This window comes from Stomoxys calcitrans, chromosome 3 (genome assembly GCF_963082655.1).
Source record: "Stomoxys calcitrans chromosome 3, idStoCalc2.1, whole genome shotgun sequence".
Lineage (NCBI taxonomy): Eukaryota > Metazoa > Arthropoda > Insecta > Diptera > Muscidae > Stomoxys > Stomoxys calcitrans.
In genome coordinates this window covers 73011428-73019470 of record NC_081554.1, presented here as the reverse complement: position 1 = coordinate 73019470, position 8043 = coordinate 73011428, and positions in this window count along the sequence as shown.

Below are 8043 nucleotides of genomic sequence, written 5' to 3'. Positions count from 1 at the left end.
GTATCCCTGGAATGTGTAAGGTAGTTCCTAGTCTCGCAAGCTCGTTTACTTTGGAATACCCTGGGATATCTCTGTGGCCCGGCACCCAGAAAAGGTGAATTTTGAAATGTTCAGCCATCTCGTTGAGAGATCTGCGACAGTCGAGGGCTTTTTTTGTGTTCAGAAATACGTTTTCCAGGTATTTAATGGCTGCCCTGCTGTCTGAGACATTATCGTTATGACATTATATCTAAGCCATTTGATAGCACTTATTTGATAGCAAAGATCTTCGCTTGTTACGCAGTTCATTGGTCGGGTAACTTTCTCGATATTACCAGTCCTAGTTCTTCAGAGTACACCCCAAAGCCCATCTAGCCGTATTGTTTAGAACCATTCGTATTGATGTCTATGTAACTTTTATTACCATAAATATTGTTGTTCCAATCGGTTCTATCAGGAATAGTGGTACAGTACTTTTTATCAAAAAGCGGTTCAGGTTGGATGTAATCCACACTGCCATCGGATATTGTATCAAGGATAACACAGTGTCCATAACCGCCACATGACCAATGAGAAAGCTCCCTTAACCTCACGGCAGTGGTCGCTGCAACTTGGGTAGCCACAATGTCCAGAAGCATAGGATATAGCAGTAAACTTAGTGCATTAGATGGTGTCGTCCTCAGTGCGCATACAAGCCATCCTATGGATTCGGTTAAGTATTGAGCAGTAGGTGGATTTTTGCAGCGCCGTCTACCAGACCACAACACCATATTGCATTATAGGTTTGACAACTGCAGTATATACCCAATGCATGACACGCGGTGTAAACCCCCAACTTTTGCCACGGGCTCTCTTGCAAGTGTATAGGGCAAGAGTGGCCTTTCTTGCCCTTTCCAAAATGTTGGATTTGAAGTTCAATTTCCAGTCCAGCAAAACACCCAGGTATTTTGCGCTTTCTGTAAATGCAACATTCTCTCCACCCAAGGCGACAGGTTTCACTGTAGGCAACTTGTATCTCCTGCTGTAAAGAACTACTTCTTTATACACAGACCATTCTCGGTGAAGAATATCTCTTAGAGTGCTGGGAAACTTCCCCTAACCACAATTGCCACGTCATCAGCATACGCGACTGTCATCAGTGAAGTGACTGAAGTCCTGCCATCCCTTCTACCGGGGTTCGAGAGTGACTTAACAGTAGACCACAGTTTGCCCACACCGGTGCCTTAGTTACATTGCTCCAAGTGTTCTAGCCACAAATTCCGCTTATGTTCGTTGACTACGCTTATGTTCGTTGACCCCCAGAACCAGACGATTATGGCCAGATAGCAACCCACTTATGTCGGGGTTGTAAGCCTGGCCATTAATCGGGACACAGCTGCCAACCGGCGGTATATACACGTTGTATATCTCTATCTCGGCAGTACCAGACCTGACTGCTACCCCCATACATTCCATGCGCAGGCAAGATAGGTCTATATTGCACGGAATGGTATATTACGAAGGCCAATTCCCCACCTCTATGCCTTGAGCGATCCTTACGTAGCACATTGTAGCCGTGACAGCTGTGCAAGCAGCAAGTGTTGGTCAGCTTTGTCTCCTGGATCGCTGCGACCAATATGCTCTTCCGACTCATAAAGTCCACAATCTCATAGATCTTGCCACGAAGTCCGTTGCAGTTTAACGGCAAAAACGATACACTTCCCGGCACTGGCCTGGCAATATTTGGGCTGGGATGCTGCATAAATTGCCGTACGGCAGAGATCGGGGGGTTACATAGTCCGACGACGAGGACGCAGAAGGCGACGACGACGACGCTTGTGACTTACTGCTGGCTATTTTCGCACAGCACCTTGCGACATAGCTCATACTGGCTATACTCTCGTAGTGAAGTGAGGCCAGAGCAAGATCGGAAATGTACCCACTCCATGCACCGGTCACACCTCACCGACAACGACCGATAATGAAGGCGGTTCTGGCAAACCGAACAGAACCAGGGTTCGGGGTTCTTTTCAACCCCGGACCCTGGCGTGCGGAGAAGGCACTCCGCGATGTACCTCTCCCATGACGAAAAAAAGACGAACACGTACACTGAGGCGGCAGCCCTTGCCGATGTGGAATCCATCGGGTCAGTCCGGTGCGCCCATAAAAGGCGCATTTATTGTCCGATTTCGCAGTGAGTTAGGTTAATCCCTTCGACATACTTCTGGAATATGGCGGTCCACATATAGCTGCCGTATAGACCGATCTCTCGGTTTTAGGTTTTGGGGCCATAAAAGGCGCATTTATTGTCCGATGTCTCCGAAATTTGGGACAGTGAGTTATGTTAAACCCCTTGGCATACTTCTGCAATATGGCACAGATCGGTCCCGATTTGGATATAGCTGCCGTATAGTCCCATCTCTCGGTTTTAGGTTTTGGGGCCATAAAAGGCGCATTTTTCGTCCGATGCTAAAATTTGAAACAGTGTCTTGTATAAGGCTCTTCGACATCCTTCTTCAATTTGATCGGTCCAGATTTGAATATAGCTGTCATATAGACCTATTTCTCGATTTTAGGTTTTGGGCCCACAAAAGGCGCATTTATTGTCCGATTTCGCCAAAAATTTGGGACAGTGCTCTTCGACATTTTCCTGCAACTTGGCGCAGATCGGTTCAGTTTTGGATATAGCTGCCATATATAGACCGATATCTCGATTTAAAGTCTTGGCCCCATAAAAGGCGCATTGATAATCCGATTTCACTGAAATTTGACACCGTGACTTATGTTAGGCTTTTCGACATCCGTGTCGTATATGGTTTAAGTGGGTTTTTTTTAACAACTGTGCCTAGTATAGTCCAAATTGGTCTATAACCTAATATCTGATAGCTCCCACATAAACCGCTATATCTATTTGCATATTACGCCCCTAGAAGCCGTAATTTTCGTTCGATTTTGGCTTAAATTTTGCACATGGTGGTCTGTTTCGTCATCCAACATCTGCGCCAAGTATATTTCAGATTGGTCTACAACCTGATATAGATACCATATAAACCGATTCTCGATTATCCTTCTTCGATTCCTAGAAGCTTTAATTTTAGCTGGTTTGACAGAAATGGTGTATGGTGCTGTAGCGTTGTCTATTAACGGTAACGTAACGATTGGCATTGTCTACGAAGAACTATGGCCCAATGACACCGCCGGCATTCAAATACTACCAAATAACTGTTTGGTGGATGAAGTGGTGATTTGTGAAGCACTGACCAATAACGCATATTTTGCTTATTGTCAAAAATGAGCTTTGTCACTGAAAAGGAGTTTGCTTTGATTTCGTCACCGTCTTCGAATTTCGGTAGTTAATTTTTATGATTTGCAGACGTTGTTCATTCGTGTAGTTTGCCATGATGGAAATGTTGAGTTTACTGTATAAATTGACAGTGACAGTTCGATGAGTAGTGTAAGAATCCGTTCACAAAAGAAATTCAAAGTTTTCAAGTCCCCAATGGAAAACCCTTTTTAATGTTGTTTTCGTATTTTGTTGATTTTTTTTCTGTGTTTCTCGTCTTTCTTCTGTGCTGAGTGCAATTCATCATAATTTTCTGCGATGCTGATTCAATTATCATTTCACTGCACTGCAAACGTGGGCCATTCATTCAAGTCAGCAGGATGCCGGCTGGTTGATAAGATGTCTTTCAAGTTTTGCGGTTAGCAATATTGGTTGTTGCGGTATTTACTGTTCGTTAAGCAGCAGAAATTCTTTGCCATCCGTGAAGTGAAGAAGATGCGGATTTTTGGTTTGCATTGCAATGAAGGACTTACAATTGATGATGAATGAAATTGGGCTAGTTTATGTTTATGCTTTAGCGGATGGCTGATGAAAAATATTACAGATTGTAAGAGCTATGGAAATAGTGCAGAATCGAACATTGCTTTGTATAAAATATTCCGTAAGAGAATGCTTCAAAGAGATGATGATAAAATTTTAATAAATTAAGGTTTTATGAAGGTAAAGAAATTTTTTATATCTTCGAATTACCTGCATTTGTAGACGAAAATTCCACAAACGTATTTTTTATTCCAACCATCATGGCATAAAATACAGTAGACAACGGATATATGAAAGTCAAAAAAATCGTTTTTTTTTATTCTTATATGCATTTTTATACCCACCACCGAAGGATGGGGGAGTATTCATTTTGTCATTCTGTTGGCAACACATCGAAATATTCATTTCCGACCCTATCTTATATATAAGATTCAATTTGTATTTGTTTGTTTGTTCCGTATAGACTCAAAAACGGCTGCACCGAAATTTTCACAGATTGTGTAGGTTGGTCTGGAAGGAAAAATAGGCTATATAATCTGATATCGGGAGGGGACGGACCCTCCCCCTTCCTACAAAAAGTACCACCCAAAAATAAAAGTGGACCGATCGGGACAATATGGGATTCTAATGAAAGGTATACAGGAGTAGAGTACGAATTTCATAATAAGTGTTGGGTCCAAGTACCTGGAGGGCCGCCCAGCCCCAAAACCTCTTAAAATAATTTTATTAGACGATCATGACAATATGGGACTCAAATAAAAGGTATTCGGGAGTAGATTACGAATATGGCCGAGAAGAAGGCTTTATAATTTATTGATATCGGAAGGGGGCGGACCCTCCCCCGTTAACACAAAAACACCACCCAAAATCAAAAGTGAACCGATAAGGTCAATATGGGTATCAAATGAAAAGTATGCGGGAGCAGATAACGAATATGGGGGTTACCCCCCCCCCCCCCAAAACGCCCAAAATGGACACTTTAGCCAATCACTGCTAAAGGGGACTCGGTTTGTTTGTTCCTTATAGATTTAAAAACGGCAGAACCGCTTTTCTCCAAATGTTCGCATATTGTGAAGGATGATCTGGAAAAAAACATAGGCTATACACATTTTCGATATCGGAAGGGAGACGGACCCTCCCCCTTACGCAAAAAACACCACCCAAAATCAAAAATGAACCGATCGGGAAAATATAGGTATTAAAGAAAGTAGAATACGAATATGGTATTAAAATCTGAGTTGGGGCTGTCCCAAACCCAAAAGACCCATGATGACTATATGGGGCTCAGCTTTTCATAGATTGTGTAGGTTTGTATGGAAGTAAACATAGGCTATATAATTTTTAGATATCGCATGGGGGCGGAGGCACCCCCTTACCTCAAAAACGCCACCCTTCGCCAAAAGTGGTCCGATGGGCACAAGAAGGGTATCAAAAGAAAGGTATTGGAGACTCGAAAACGAATATGGTATTAAAATTTGTGTCCAAGTAGCCAGCAAGCCGCCCCAAACCCGAAAATTCTCTAAACAGACATATTCGAAGTTCATTCCAATATGGGATCAAAATGAAAAGTATTGGGCAGTAGAATACAAATATGGCATACAAAATAAGGTTCAATTAATGGGAGGTGGCCCCACTCCAAATGGGCATATTAGCCGACCATGGCTATATGGGACTCATATGAAAGGTATTTGGAAGTAGATTACGAACATGATATTAAAAATTTGTATTCAAGTCCAGGTGGTGCTTTTCCTCCTAAAAATACGCCAACTTTGTTAATTGTGACAATATGGGACACAAATGAAAGGTATTTAAAAGTAGAAAACGAATTTGATATCCAATTTTGGAGCCAAATGTTTGAGGTACGCCCTAAAGCATCCCCTAAACTGAACTTCTTTTCCGACTATGACAATATGGAGCTCAAATCAACGGTATTTGGGAGTAAAAACGAATTTCATATCTTTTTTCAGGGCAAAGTGTAGCCCCAGCCCCAAAACACCCTCCAAACAGTTCATATTTAAAGGGATTTGAAAGTGCAGCACGAATTTGATATCCATTTTTGAGTCGAAATGTCCGAGATGCTATTCCTCCCCTTAAAAGCATTTCTCATTACCCTAATTTTTAAAACACCAGATCTGGGAAAATTTTTATATGATACGTTCGAAATTTTTTTGCAATTTTACAGTCTCCAAAAACGAAACATGGTTTCTACTGTTGGGGTCAGGTGCTTCGGCATCCGCCCAAAACCCGCCAAGTGGATAATTTAGAGCTCAAACGAAAAGTGATTGAGAGGAAAAAGAGAATTTGATATCCAATTGAAGAGCTATTTGGGGTGGAAATTGGTTGATTTTCGGGAAATTGATATTTAATTTCGGGACAAAGACAATGGGGTACACCGCACCCCCGAACAGAACTTAATAACCGAACGTGCCAATATGGGGCTTATATAAAATGTAATTGAAAGTGGAGCACGTAAGGGCCCAGACACTTGGCCCTTAAAGTAAATATACGGAGACCACCGTAGCGCAGAGGTTAGCATGTCCGCCTATGACACTGAACGCCTGGGTTCGAATTCTGGAGCCGTTCGGACTGGGTGGCTCTCTTATCATTGAGCTTAAAAAACTTGAATCGGACAGCACTCATTGATATGTGAGAAGTTAGACCCTGTTCCTTAATGGAATGTTCATGAGCAAATTTGCTTTTGCCAAGTGTCTGGTTGGCCATCCCGACCCCGAAATACCCCTTAAACAGAAAATGTTTACCAAAGTGGTAAGGTATTACTCAAAATAAATGCATTTGGGAGTACAGTAAAAGGGACCTTTATTTTTAGCCAAGTCCGAACAATGTGCCGCAGTGTGACACCTCTTTGGGGAGAATTTACATGGTCATGCATGGCTTTTTACTTCGCAAATTTCACCAGCATTGAGAGGGGACAACTACCGCCTTAAAATTTTACCGATGTTCTCGCCAAGATTCGTAAGCAGGCGTTCAGCGTCACATAGTGGACATAAGGTTCAGTGGCACGAACATTCAGAGCGACGTGTAACCTTCCCAAAAAAACATTAGAGAAATAAAGAACCACCCTAAAAAGACATTAGAGAGTTAAAGAAGGCGCAGCGGAGCGGGGCCGGTTCAGCTAGTAAAGTATATATTGGGTTGCCCAAAAAGTAATTGCGGATTTTTTAAAAGAAAGTAAATGCATTTTTAATAAAACTTAGAATGAACTTTAATCAAATATACTTTTTACACTTTTTTTCTAAAGCAAGCTAAAAGTAACAGCTGATAACTGACAGAAGAAAGAATGCAATTACAGAGTCACAAGCTGTGAAATAATTTGTCAACGCCGACTATATGAAAAATCCGCAATTACTTTTTGGACAACCCAATATATTCTTGTTCGTCTCGACATTCTAGCCATGTCCGTCCGTCCATCTAGCCATGTCCGTCCATCCGTCTGTCGAAATCACGATAGCGGTCGGACGCGTAAATCTAGCCAATTGAAATTTTGCCCAGCTACTTTGGGTGAAATTTTGCACATAGTGTTCTATTATGACAACAACTGTGCCAACTACGGTCCAAATCCATCTATAACCTGATGAAGCTCCCATATAATCCGATCTCCCGATTTGTTTTTTCGAGCCCCTGGAAGCCTTAATATTCATCCGATTTCAGTGGTGCTGTTACGACTGTTAACAACTCGAATTCGGTCTATAATAACTCCCATATAAATCGATCTCCCGATTTGACTTCTTTGGCCTCTGGAAGCCGCAATTTGTGTCCGATTTGGACAAAATTGAGCACATAGTATTCTGTTACGACTGTTAACAACTATGCCACGTATGGTCGAAATCGGTCAATAACCTCATAAAGCTTCCATATAAATCAATCTCCCGATTTGACTTCTTTGGCCCCTGGAAGTCGTAATTTTTGTCCGATTTGGACAGGAAATTTTGCTCGTAGTGTTCTATTATGACATTCAACAACTATGCCAAGTTCAGTTCGAATCGGTCTATAACCTGATATAGCTCCCACATTAACCGATCTCCGATTGGACTTCTTGAGCCCCTGGAAGCCGTAACAACTATGCCAAGTATGGTCGAAATCGGTCTATAACCTGATAAAGCTTCCATATAAATCAATCTCCCGATTTGACTTCTTTGGCCCCTGGAAGCCGTAATTTTTCTCCGATTTGGACAGGAAATTTTGCTCGTAGTGTTCTATTATGAGATTCAACAACTATACCAAGTTCAGTTCGAATCGGTCTA